The sequence below is a fragment of the Bidens hawaiensis genome, unplaced genomic scaffold, assembly GCF_021521415.1.
Source record: "Bidens hawaiensis isolate Kalapana, Puna unplaced genomic scaffold, B.hawaiensis_p1.1 tig00017035_1, whole genome shotgun sequence".
NCBI lineage: Eukaryota > Viridiplantae > Streptophyta > Magnoliopsida > Asterales > Asteraceae > Bidens > Bidens hawaiensis.
The window spans coordinates 303748-318544 of record NW_027492576.1 but is presented as its reverse complement, the minus strand read 5'-3'; the positions used below and the strand labels follow the sequence as shown (position 1 = coordinate 318544).

General features: G+C 35.3%; 1 long non-coding RNA gene across 1 annotated transcript in view; it reads left to right on the top strand.

The window, feature by feature from the left end:
• The first annotated feature begins 3478 nt into the window (after positions 1–3478).
• The window catches only part of LOC143552775 (uncharacterized), a 181731-nt gene continuing 170412 nt past the window's right edge, over positions 3479–14797 (top strand). The window contains exon 1 of the long non-coding RNA XR_013138707.1: positions 3479–3659. This is a non-coding gene — a long non-coding RNA (uncharacterized LOC143552775). The remainder of the gene's footprint in view (positions 3660–14797) is intronic.

Sequence of the window (14797 nt, the reverse complement as noted above, 5' to 3'; positions counted from 1 at the left end):
TACTGAACAAATTGTATTGTAGTCCCTCAACATGAAAGACATTGTCAAAAGACACCTTCCCATTTGTCAATATCCCTTTACCCACAATCTTTCCTCCATTTTCATCACTCCCAAAGGCAACTGGACCCTCATACTTCTCTACATAATTCACAAGTGACCTCTTGTCACAAGTCATGTGCCTAGAACAACCACTATCCATATACCATATATCATTCAATGGAGTGGCCTGTTCCTGCACAAAGAGAAATTTGATTAGTTCAGTGATGAGATGCAGGCTTCTTCAACTTGCAACTTATCAATGTCAATTTCAGTGGCAGCTTGGGAAGTGAGTGTAGTAGGTTCAGGATCTTCATGAGTGATCTCCAAGTTGTCTGAATGGTCAGTTTCATAACCACACTCTCTTGGTGTCTTGACAAGTGAAGCTGAATTGTCAAGCTCAACTGAGGCAGTTCTCTTTTCTTGTAAGACATAGTCCTTAGATTCTGAGAAGTCTCTTACATCAGTCACAGCTACAACTTTAGCTTCAGTTCTAGGTTTCCATGTGAAACCTTGTGGTTCATATCCATGTTTTAACAAGAACTTTTCATCACCGGTGAGTACAGCTTGTTTCTTTCTTTGATATACAGTTTTTGTTTTTGATTTCTCACTGCCTGATGATTCTTGTGACTCATCAGACTTGACTGAATGAGTATTTTTGGTAAATTTCAATGACTGGTTTTCCCTTATCACCTGCTTTTGCTTCTGAGGTGATTTACTTCTTCTCACATTTTCAGTCATATGCATCTTCTTCTTTGTCTCAGCCTTCACTACAACTCTTGTCTCTATTCTATTCATATTTCCCTTTCCCAAATACAAGGCATACTTCTCTTTGTACAAAACAAAATCTTGACCAAACTTTGTTCCATTTGGGACATGAAATGGCTGAAACTTAAGTCTCTCATTACATGAATCAGTATGGTGTCCATATTCATCACACTTTCTACACCACACCTTTCTTTTGAACATCTCATGTTCTTTTGGTCTCCTGAATCTTTCACTTGGTTTGGGCTCTCTTACACCAATTGTCTTTTTGTTTTTCAGATTGTCAAAATCAATTGAGAATGGTACAAACTCAGCCATTCTAATGTCACTTCTTTCCACATTCCCTTTAACAAAGACAACCCTTTTCAAGTTCAGTGGTTGATCATCTTCATGCTCTCTATATCTTTACTTCCTTCTTTCATATTCCTCAACAGTTTCTACCTCACCCACATCAAAGTCTTCAACACTTGAAAAGATAGGATAAATAGGAGCAATATATTCTATATCCATTTCTTCCTTATTTACCTTATTTTCCTTGTTTTTTTCTAATTTTTCCAAAAACTTTTTGCTTGGAGGTCTGACAGCATTGTAACACACATTCTTCTTTTCACCAATGTCAAAAGAAACATGTTCTCTTTTCATTTGCTCATTCATTCTTTTCATTTTATGTGTAACTGGAGGATACTTTGGAAGTTGATCAACAGATTCAGGCTTTCTATATTTTCTTCCTTTTTCAGCAGCTTGAATTTCCTCCTTAGTAATTTGATCACTCAAATCACTCAGATCATCTTGATCCAACTCATCTGAATCAAGGTCATCTTCAGAGACTTGAACTCCAATTGACTTTTCCTCTTTCATTTCTTTCTTCGTAACAAATTCACCATCTTCACTCACCTCAACATTCTTGTACAAATCTGCAACATCTTCTTTGTCTTGAAACACATCTTTGAATTGTTGTAGATAAGCACTTCTCTTTTCTTTGTCAACTTTAGGCATAAAGTTGTTGTTGAATGGTGGTGGAACAGCCTTGTACTTTTCATCTTCTTTTACTTTATTCAGAATTCCACAAATGTTTCCAGTTGAAACTAAGTTCTTTAGGAATTCATTTTCAGTTTGCAGCTTTGTATTCAGCACCTTTTCATCAATCACCATCTTCTTCAACCCACTAATTTCTGTTGTGAATCTTGTCTGAGCTCTATAGCTATTTATACAATCCTCTTCCAAACTTTTCATTCTTTCCTCACTAACAATCTCACTTGCCTCATAAGCATTGATAATGCTTTGCTTCTTAAAATACTCACTTTCCAGTTTACCAATCTTTTCTTTTAATTCATTGACAAGTTTAGGTAAATCAGCATTAGGATCAGAATGTACTTTAGATGAAGATGCAGAGTCTATGGCCATGAATGCCACATTAGCTCTTCTGATATCATCTGCTATATCTTCCTCGTGGTTACTCCAGTCAAAGCTTCCCTCATGCTGAGTAGTTACTGCCACATTGCCTTGATTTCTTGGTTGATTTTGGTTTGCTGGAATGTTGTGAGTTGCAGGGATTTGAACAGCTTGATTCTGATTGTTGTTCATTTGATATACTTGATTCTGATTCATGCCCTGCTGGTTGTTCATCTGAGGCTGATAGTGGTTATTAAAATTGGGATTGAAGTTGTTGTTTGGATGGAAGTTGTTGTTGTTGGGATTGAATCCTTGGTTATTGTTGAAGTTCTGCTGGTTGTTGTTTCTATGCATATTCTGCTGGTATTGTTGTTGGTTTCTAGGCTGTTGGAACTGATTGACTTGAAAGTTCCTTGGCAAATTGCACTCTCTTGCAAAGTGTCCAGGCTGTTGACAGTTGTAGCAGATAGCCTTGGACTTATCGAATCATATTCTCTCATTTGGACCAGAAACTAGTGATCTACCAGTTCTGTTGTACAGTCTCTTGCTTCTTAATGCCAACATTGCAGCTTGCCATTTGAGATCCATGTCTTCAAGGTCATCAGCATCTATTTGTTCCAAATCATCCTGCACCACACTTGTGTGAATCATGTTTTTGGCCACAAATGCATTGTAGGACTCAGTGAACATAGACATTAGGGCTTGTGCATCACTCCCTTGAACATGCCCTGCACCAGCACTTTGAGCATTTTCATTTCCCACATAGGCTGAATCATCATCAATTAATTGAACATTAAACCTCTGTTGACCACCTTGACTGCTTGAACCACCTCCAATGAATGACCTAGCAGTCTCATTGTTGTGATCACTTGGTTCTTCAATGATGGGAATTTGTTGTTGATTCTTTGTTGTAAGATTCCCCATTGGAGCAATTAAAGCATTTGACACATTGAAACTTGGTTTATCTTCCTTGATCATTTCATTCTCAATCATTTCAAGTTCAGCAGCTTGAAGAAAACATACTACATCATCCAATTTCAATTCATTGAAATTTTGCTTTTGAATGATGAATTTGCAAGCAGTATACCATTCTTTTGGCATTGAGTTGAGCAACTTTGTATTTAAATCAAAGTCAGTCATTACATAGTCAGTTGTTCTCAACTCATTCACAATACTCAGAAAACGTTCTAGTATTGACTTCAACCTTTCACCATCTCTATACTTGAATTTTTCTAACTGTTGCTTCAGTCTTTGCTTCTTAATGTTCTTCAATTCAGTGTTCCCTTCATACATCTCAAGGATTGCATCATACATTGCCTTAGCACGTTGATGATGTGCAACCTTTGTGAGGATTTCCCAAGACAGACCAAGTTTGAGCATAGCCAAATCCTTGTCATCAACCTTTCTCATTTTCTCTCTAACAGCAGCAATAGTATTTGCATTAGCACCTTCTTCAACAGCAGCTTGTGGTCAATTCTTGATAGAATTCCACATATCCACATCATTATAACAAACAGCAGCCTCAAAAAGCACTTTCCACTTGGTAAAGTTCTCCTGACCATACAATCTAGGTATCTTATTAGTAGACACCTCTTGTTCCTCATATCCAAACATTTTCTTAAAACAAAAGTTAAGCTTTTATCGAAAATAGAGTAAAATAATCAGATCTGAGAATAAATTCTTAGATCTGAGGTGTCTGATATGAATAGAACAAGATTCAACAATAAAAATCAAAGCTTTAAGTGAAATAAGGAAAAGAAAACACCTAAAACTTGTAGATCTGGAAGAAAAATGAAGAACAGAGCTTTGATACCACTTGTCAGGTCGTTTCGGATCGGATCTTAATCAATCATGTCATAACTCACACAAAATTAATCGTGTTGACAAGCGAGTTAATGACGGGTTACTATGTTTAGAAAGATGACCGTTGGTTAAAGGCGGAATCAATAACAAACATACGGTTGCAGTGAATATTAAAAATACGAAGACACACGAAGGATTCACTCAAAAGATTTCCATTTATATAACGTTAATCATACAAAAGGATAATCGATTAGGGTTTAGGAGGAATCCTAGGACAGCCGTCACAAATCAATCGAACAGTGCTCTGCTTACGTCATTCTTCTTCAAAACTTAATCAGCAACAATCTTTCTAAAAATAGCAGCAACAACATCTCTGATACCACTTGTCAGGTCGTTTCGGATCGGATCTTAATCAATCATGTCATAACTCACACAAAATTAATCGTGTTGACAAGCGAGTTAATGATGGGTTACTATGTTTAGAAAGATGACCGTTTGTTAAAGGCGGAATCAATAACAAACATACGGTTGCAGTGAATATTCAAAATACGAAGACACACGAAGGATTCACTCAAAAGATTTCCATTTATATAACGTTAATCATACAAAAGGATAATCGATTAGGGTTTAGGAGGAATCCTAGGACAGCCGTCACACACAAAATATTCTCTTAATTAATGTGTCGGTCTTATCCTCTCTGTATCTCGTTTTTTTTGCGGCGTGCCCTAATTATTCTATTTATAGGCCTGCCAACCTAGGACAGCTATCATTCCTTCTAGAAACCCTATCCGATAGTACATATTCAATTTACATATTCAAAAATTATACTAAGTGTAAAACAAGTCTTCCGGGTAGGCTTTTCATTAAACTTCAGTCTCTGAGTACGCAGTGTACTCGGCCTTCCTTCAAACTTGGTAAACATAGAAGTGTACTCGGAATCAGTTTCCGGGTAGACTTTACTTAAAGAATATTTTACCAAGTAAAATATTCACCGAGTAGACTTCAATCTTCTTGGACTTATCAAACTTTGCTCGACAAATCCTTACGAGCAACCTTGTTCTTCTATGATCCTGTTCGGCTCATTGTCAGTTGAATAACTTATTGATAAGGCGTACTCGGGAGTACATACCTTGCTTGAGCAGAACCTTACTCGATATAACTTAGAGATATTCCATCAACTCATCAAGTATACTCGGACCATAATTATTAAAGAATACCTTGCCCGGTCTTCCAATTACTTGGCTTCTTGGACTTGGTTGACCAAACCTTACTCGGAAGAGTAAAATACTTGGTCTTAAAGAACAATTCTGCTTGACAAAGTGAACCTTACTCGGATATGCCAAATAGATGAACCTTACTCGGAAATCACCAAAAAGCATACCTTGCTCGGATATCCACTTAAGAAGACTATTTGAAGAAAACCTTGCCCGGGAGGCAAAATCTAGTACTCGGCTAAGTAAAAGCTTACTCGAAGGTCCAAGGTGTACCCGGTTTCAATACTTAGCAGTTTCTGAGAAGGTTGAGAAGATTCCAATCTTCAATATTCTTCATTTAGGTCAAATCTCCTCATTTGGGTCAAACTCTTGACCCAACACTTGAGTTGAACCTTTCCCGATGTTACTTAGAGATATTCCTTTAGATTATCAAGCATACTCGGACCATACTTATTAATGAATACCTTGCCAGGTCTTCCAATCACTTGGCTTCTTGGACTTGGTTAACCAAACCTTACTCGGAGGAGTAATATACTTGGTTCTGAAGAACAGACTTGCTTGATAAAGTGAACCTTGCCCGGATTTACATAAACTAGTGAACCCTACTCGGAAACACACTAATTTGCAAACCCTGCTCGAATAACCACCTAAGAAGACTATTTGAAGTAAACCTTGCCCGGTAGGCAAAATATCGTACTCGGCTAAGTAAAAGCTTGCTCGGAGGTCTAAGGTGTGCTCGGATCCATTACTTAGCAAATTCTGAGGAGGTTGAGAAGATTCCAATCTTCCATAATCTTCATTTAGGTCAAATCTCCTCATTTGGGTCAAACTCTTGACCCAACATGTTATATCCTCTATGCTCAGTCAAATCTCGAGGAAGAGATTCAAATAAGATGGGGAGAATGTGATACCCGGCAAAATAAAAAGTATTATTATATTCCATAAACGAGATTAGGACATGTTTAGGCTGGATTAAGTGAAGAGTAAGACCCATAAGTTAAATATAGTATTTTAAGCTAAGAATGAAGGGAATATATATATATATCGTAAAACATGTGAGAAATGAGACGGAATAAAGAAATTCCGGTGATAAATAACGGAGAAACGAACGTATTCGGTTAAACGTGTGAAAATTTAACCCGACATTCAAGTCAAGAAGGTGTCCAGGGGTGAATCCATTTGAATATTTTATAGGATCAAAAACCAAGAACACAGGCGAAAACGTGGCTCAGTTCTGAGTTATAACGAAGCGGGAAAACGCAAATTAGTATTTTCTAACACGGTCGTTAAAGCCCATGTACCGATGAGCTTGTAAAAGTTGATATTATCTCCGTAATTGAGGTTTATTATTTGGATAAAATAAACCGAATAGACACCATAATTTTGATGAGTTGTTTTTGGGAAAATCAACTATGCTATGTTTATTAAGTTCGGAGTAACACAGAACCGACACCAGTAAACTATCGATAATAACTTATTAGCGGATAAAATAAGTTAACGAGACAAATTTAATTCGAGAACGGAATAATTATTTTGATGAAATGAATTTGGAAAATACAACGTCACTCGAAGTAGCGGGATCGTTGAAGCGAGAAACCGAAACGCGATCGTAAAACTCGTTCCAAACCGCACCTATATAAGGTGGGTCACCCCACTTTTTATCCATTTAACAACATATTTTTCTGAAATCTAGAGAGAGAGAGAGAGAGTAGAGAGAAGGCAGAGAACTCCGGTGGTGGAGCGGGGAGGTCCGGCGGTGGTGCGTGGCGGTCTGGCGGTGGCCGGTGGTGGTCCGGCGTGGTGGTCCGGTGGCGGCCGAATTCCGTATTTTACCCGGAACCATTTTTTGACCTCCCGAACGCAATGGTAAGCTCCGATCGTCCTAATTTTGAGCTTAAGTTTGTTAAAAACAAGTTTTAAAATCTGGACAGATTGTATTATTCTAGCATATCCACAAAGATCAGTCTATAACCGAAGATCTAATGGTCCGATCATCTTGATATTTTTACTGAGGGTTCATAACCCAGAGATAATCATTTTGAACGGTGGAGATGAGGATTGGAGTTGCTTAGGCTGGGTTTCTAAACCCGTTTTATTGTTCAGCTCGCTGGGCGGATTTTGAAAACATAGCTCTAAAGAAATGCATATTCCCGGAGATCTGACCATCGGATCGAGCTGAAATTTTCGGTGAACCTTTCTAACATATAGATATTTGATTCCACTGAAGGGATCTATGATCGGATGTTTAGATGGTGAGTTATAATATTAGTAATTTACTGGTCAGATTATAGAACGAAAATAGTTTCTTAAAACGAGTCGCATGTAGGTTTTGAGGTGTTGTACGGACGATCCGAGACCGGAGAAACGTTCGTGACGCAAAAACGAACGACTTGATGTATCCGGATCGCATTGCATGCGGGTTTTGAGCAGATTTCTAGACTCGAACCGTACGCGAGGAGGTATATCGTTTATATCTTTAAGTGTTGAAAGAATTGGATAACAAGAAATATTGTTATCGGAAATAACTTGGACAATGAAAATCTTGTTAATAATTATTTAGAAAATCGCTAGATACTATCGAGTGATAAAAATGGTACAATTGAGACTTGGACGATTTCGTGCGTTTGTATATATTTATAAACACGATATTTGGACTGAAATAGTTTACCCGGATAGTGACCACATTTAATATTAAAAATAAATATATACTTTTAGAAAATGTAAATTTTTATATAAAATATGAAAACAAAGTTTTTATATTAAGAATATTAATATAACACGTTTCGGTATAAATAATAATAACGATTATATTATGTTTTGTTAAGAAAGTGGTATATAATATATTTGTCAGAATTCAAACACTCGTCTATTAATAAAAGAATATTATATTTTAACATAACTATATGTACTTTTATTAAATAACGTCCAAGTTTAGTTTCAAAATCATATATTAGTTTTACAACGATTATTTGAAACTATGGTGTTCCAATATATTTATAAGATATTTTAAAACATTCGATTTAGTTACGATTTTTCCTAAACAATAAAAGTTTGTAATTTAGTTATTAAAATTATAATAAAAAAGACACGTGAGGATAAATAAATTAAGTTATGATAGGATTCCATTTGTATCTATGTTTATGTGTTAATATACTTGGTATTACACATAGGAATCTGGTTATCATTTGGATGACTATTAATAAGATCTTGACGTTGATTGGCATATTATCACACATAAATGTTATTTGAGCTGAGGCAAAGGTGAGTTTTCTCGTAAATCCCCACTTTTAAATGTTTTAATGATTTATAAATGTTTTTGGAGGGAAAGTATGTAAATAAAAGGGCTATATATTTTACAAATTGTGTTAAATGGGATGAGTCATTATAAAAAGAAAAACCGTTAACCTAGGAAAAGGGCCTAAAAATATTGGTAGATCTATCGAGGCGATGCCCCCCACTCTTCCAGTCGCTCTGGTTGAAAAGGTGGGAATATTTTGATTTTGGTATGTTTCGAGTTTATTATAATGATAGTCATACATGTGTTGTACTCTTTGCTCGTTTACAACTAACACGTTTTGTTTAAGAAATATATAGCTATGTTTGGAAAAGTGGAAATTAAATTCTCATTGAAAAGAATGGTGAATAATGAAATTTATCATTGAAAAGAATGATGAATAAATGGGAGTAAAGTTGAGAACTGTTACATCCTGGTTTTTAATTGAGAAACTCACCAACATTCGTGTTGACAAAATTATTTTAACATACTTTTCAGGTAAATGAAGAAAATGGATGCTTCATGAAGGATTCGGGAAAATGGTGTTGTGCGTTTGAATGAATGATAGTTGGACTTGTAATTTAAAATAGAACCGTGCATGTTTGACACGTGTAAAACTCTGATATTTAATAAAGTCCAACTAATGGTTCATTATTTTGAATATGATTGGCTGAACAGCGTCTGTCACCGCCCAAATTAACAAAATTTAGTCTTCCGTTGCCAAGTTAACGATTTTGGGGTGTGACAAGTTAGAACTTGATAACAAATGACTATCAATCGTATGACAAATGAATGTTTATGCCATAACAAATGTGTCTTTGAATCTTCAAATCTTCAACACAATTTCCAGATCTGGAAATTTTCAGATTCAAACTTTAATCTGAAAGAACACAAACCTATGGATAAATCAACCAATTCTTAACCAATTTACACAATTAAATGCTTAAACACCTCGTATCGATCACGCAGACAATTCCAAACCACTACAAACCATCAATTCCAAATCCAAATATGTCTGAAATTTGATAAACACCAAAAACAGAACCCTCTATTTCCTATACATACAATCTCAATCCAAATCCATTCCAAACTATCACGATAACTAAATTCAATCCCCACTAAGAACACAATCCAGTTCCGAACCCAGTTATAATCAATTCAGCAATTAATTAACATCTCATCATGCTTATTGAACTAAAATTGATAATATCAGTTTCAGATCCAAACATAACAATTAAACAGTGAATTAAACTATCAATTCACCATCGAATACCTTAATTCACGAACATGATCTAACAAATAAGCTTTAGTACCACTTGAGAAGACATAATCAAGCTTCAATACGTTTAATCAATCCATAACGATTGACCTACGGATCTAGTTATGTGATATGAGCACGTGAAAGGCTAATAGATTAATAAAGGAAGTGTATGAGAGGTGATTTCGGCAAAGTAACAGCTTGAGAGGGAAAATATAAACACTTAGTTAAATTGTGAGAATGAATAAGTCTATATATAGAAGATGAATGTCGTTCGCTACACATTCTGTAACGAATGGCCTTCATTCGTCATCATTACATCAATACTTTAATGGGTATAGCGAATGACTCATTCGCTATACCTCATTCGTCAACATTCCATGACGAATGGTACATAATAATAACGATTATTGTTCATTCGTTAAACATACTTAATGAATGAACATAGATAAATACGAATAGCATCATTCGTTAAACATACTTAACGAATGAGCTTATACATTAACGAATGGGACTTGTAAATTACTAAACTGCCCTTACATTAAAATAATAATAAATTACAAACAATTACAAAGACTCGAGACGACCAAACCGTGCACTAACAGACTCTTCTGATGAAAAATATGTTCATGCTTAGAATGAACATGAAGGTGTACAACAAGATGAACCTCAGATTGGTGCATTTGATGATTTTTCATATGATGAAGATGTTGGAGATGCTGAGAATGAACCAGAGATTTAGGTTGAACAAATTTCTCCTCAATTCACTTATCTCATCAACAATTTGAGAATATCAAAAAGCCAGAATGGAGGAGATTAAGAGAGATAATCCAAGAATAAAGGCTATACTGAAGTTTAGTATGACAATTGATGAGATCGAAGATCTAAATGATAATGATCTTGACTATCAGGTAAACAAAAGGAGTGAAGAAGAGAAGGAGAAAAAGGTAGAAAGAAGCAAACTTTTCAAGAAACAAATAAAATTCTTGGAAAGATTCAACTGTGATCCTAAACATGTGGAGAAAATGTCTGATAAAGACATTACAAAACTTTCCTTGGTATTGAAAGAAAAAGAAATGAGAGATGACAAAAGGAAAGCCAAGCTAAGAGAAGAAGAGGATAAGAATAATGTAAAAGAAGGGAAATTGTATTGAAGAAATATGATGGAAAACCAAAATTCCTTGTTGATAATGGCTACCCTATGACATTATAAAGATCATGTCTAAAAAGGAGGTTGAAGCCAAATTTCAGTTACTCACAAAGAAAATATTTCCTGAATTAAAAGCCGCTGTTGAACAAAAGAAAGAGAAAAAGAAAATTGAATATAAGAAGCTTCAAATTGTTAACCTCCTGCACCCAAAAGGAAAACTTGTTAGTGCACGGTTTTGCTTCTAGAGTCTTTGTATTTATTGTTAATGTATTTGTCGTTTATTTATGTAATAAATTATTAAGTTATTAAGTTAGTTCGCTAAAGTATAGTCTAGTCCTCTAAGGATGTTTAGCGAACTAGATCTAAGTAATTAACCCTCCTGATTCGTTAAGGATGTTTAACGAATCAAGGATGATTCGCTAAGTTTATTTCATTTAAATGTATGTAACGAAGTGGACTCTAGTTCGTTAGGGAATGTTAACGAACTAGATCCATCTTCTATATATAGTGAACACTGTTCACTGTTAATTTAAGGTTTTGAGTTTTAATATTAACGAATTGCTGTCCAATTCTCTCTCAAGCTTCATACTATTATTATACACATACATACAACTGATAATGAATATTTATAACATACAATCAAACGTAATATGAACTAGATCCGTATTTAGATTAACCGTATTCATACATGTATCAGATCTAAGATCTGTGCATTGTTTAAAGGGTCAATCGGGTTCAAACAAGTGGTATCAGAGCTTTCAGTTCTCATTTACGCTTGACTTGACGGTTAATTGATGTTGTCAAATTGATATTTGATAGTATTTAGTGTTTAGTGTTAAGTCTCTGTTTGATTTGATTTTGGATCAAATAGAGGTTAATTGGATGTATTAAGGATGGTTTGGATTGGATTGAATGTGTTAAGGTATTGGTGAGGTTTGGACGATTGGAATTGGATTTTGGTTTGTGTTTAGATTGATTTTGGTTGGATCTGGTTTTAGCCGAGAACAGAGGTTGATTATTGGTTAAATTGGATACGAATTAAGTTCAATTGTGTTACGGGATTGATACGAATGGATTCGTGTTTGGTTTACGAGTAATTTGATAGGCTAAGTTTACGATTTGGTTAAGTATTAATTAAGTATTACAAATCTGATTTCTGGGTTTGAGTTCTTCAATTTCCTGAAATCTGGAAATCTTCGTTTGAAGATTTGAAGATTTGAAGATTCAAATCAATTCGTTAACAATCAAGTCTGATTCATTAAATTCTCAGCTTGATTCGTTAACATATTCAGCTAATTCGCTATGAGTTTTGGTTGATTCATTAACCAGTTCATTATATATTATGATTCGTGTCAACTGAATCGTGTGACACGTGTCCTACCTCGGACACTGTTTTATAACAACTTTTGCCATGTGGCATTTGTTGTCAGAGGTTTGTTACAAAGCGTTGTAACAACCTGATTCGCTATAAGTTGATTCGTTATCAACTGTAGCTGATTCGTCATCAAATTCGCTAAGCCTTCTCTTAGTGATTCGTTTATCTAATTCGTTAGTAAATCATCTGATTCGTTGACCATCTGATTCGTTGACTTATTTCGTCAAATCAAGTTTGTTGACCAGACCAGATTCGTTAACTTCTTTCAGTTTCGTTAAAACCATTTCTGATTCGTTAAGTTGTAATTCGTCAATTACTATTCCCAGTTCGTTACTCTTACTGTTTACAGTTCGTTAATCTTATTTTCAATTTTCAATTTTAACCCTTAGAGTTTGAAGTTTTATCATTTGTCAAAAATGGCTGGTATGTATGCATTAGCTTCTCAAAACATGTTAATGCAACAAATGTTACAGCTGGACACCGAGATCGGTTCACATTTGAAATGTCCACGCTTGATGAAAGTTAGCTATTTTGCTAAATGGGAACCTCGTTTCCGTGCTCATCTAGGGTCAGTTCACCCTGATTGTTCATACTGTTTGGATGAGGTTTACACTGTTCCAATGATTGGGGATGAGACTATTGGTTTTACACCTAAAGTTATCTCACAATACTCGGTTGAAGAGAAGAAAGCTTTAGAAATTGAGACAAAAGCTTATTAAACTCTTACTATGGCTTTACCTGAAAACATCTTTCACCAAGTAGGGAGTATAAAGATTTGTGCTTCTTTATTCCAACATATTCGTATGAGAAGTATGGGTAACACCGCTGAAAGAAAAAGGTTATGCTCAAGTTTCAATTCAGAAATTTTAACCTGCTTAAGGGTGAGACTGTTGAAGAGATGACAACAAGGTTTAATAATTTGATAGCTGAGATGGATAAGATGAGATTGGAAACTTCTGAGATTGATAAAATTCATACCATTAAAAGTGCACTACCGAGTTCCTACTCTACTTTCTTGATGGTTCTGAAAGAGAATAATTATTTCAACAATGAAGATTTGACGGCATCGGAATTTATGCAAAAGATCGAAGCACGAGAATACGATCTTAAATGTCAAAAGTTTTCAAAAGATAGTCAAGATCCTGCATTTTATGGTGGAAGTATGCCATTAAGTTCAACCATTTCTCCTATCACTGCATTTCATACACAAAATGCGAGTGAGAATGCAACAACCATGTATAGTGATCCACGAGCCTGTTTCTACACAGCTGGAAATACTGGATTCTCTTGTGCTTCTGGTTCATCTGGAGGATCTGGATCTTCATCACCCATAAATCAAATCTCGTCTCAAAGGTAAACATGAGGGAGACTGAACAAAACTTTGCATTTTTGTCTGCCTTCATGACTTCATATGAGAATTTGGTTAGTAGTAAGATTGCAACGAGCAATCTGACGGATGAAAATTATGATCAGATTGATCCTGATGATTTAGAACTAATGGACTTAAAGTGGAACATGGCTATGGTAGTCAGGAAAGTTAAAAAGTTTATGCAGAGAACGGGTAAAGATCTTCCATCTTTAAACAAGAAATTGGGGTTTGATAAATTAAAGGTTAAGTGCTACAATTGTCAAGAGTTTGGTAATTTTGCCAAAGAATGTGATAAGCCTAAAAAGGAGTATACCGGTCCTAGAAAGCAAGATCAAAACTTATCGGGTAAAAGTGGAAATGATGCAGGAAAATCTTCTGGAGGTAAACCATCGTCTTCTGGATCTCAAGCAATGTTATCCAACGTAGATGGAGATGACTGGTCACAAAGGTTACTATGTGGCAACAATCAAGCAAATCTGGCAATATTTGGATTTCCTTAGTACTTTCAAGATGTGAGTGGAAGTGAACTGTCTTCTGATGCTGATACTGAGTCTGAGTCTGATGATTCAAGTGAAAAGCTTCCAACTACTTTCGCTTGTATGGCAAAAATCAGTGATATAACCACATCTGCTTACATGGCTAAGCAAAATGAGGTTAGTACTTTTACTACTAAGTTATCATGTGCTGATTGTGAGATCAATAAGACTAAGATAGATGCCTTAAAACTTCAAAATGATAACTTGCTAAAAGAGATTATTTCGTTAAAAGATACTTATAGGCAATCCTTGACCTCTCAAATGAATTCAAGAGAGAAAATTGAGGCTTTAACTATAAGTAATCATGATCTTAAGGCTGAGTTATTAGTGAAAATGACCATCAATGATCAAAAATTTCAAGAAATCTTGAAACATAGATCAAAGATAACCGAACTTGAAAATGAGGTTCTAGATTCAAAGAACAAATTGGGCAAATTCAGAAACTCTTCCTTTTTGCTGAATGAAATAATCGAAGTATCTGGTAAGCAAAAAGATTCAAAGAAAGGAATAGGTTTTGTTGAAATTCCACCACCTTTTCATAATGATTACAAACCAAATCCTTTTGCTAGACAAGAAGAGGATGTGATTGCTAAAGAATCAATCATTTCTGAAAAATCAAAACCAG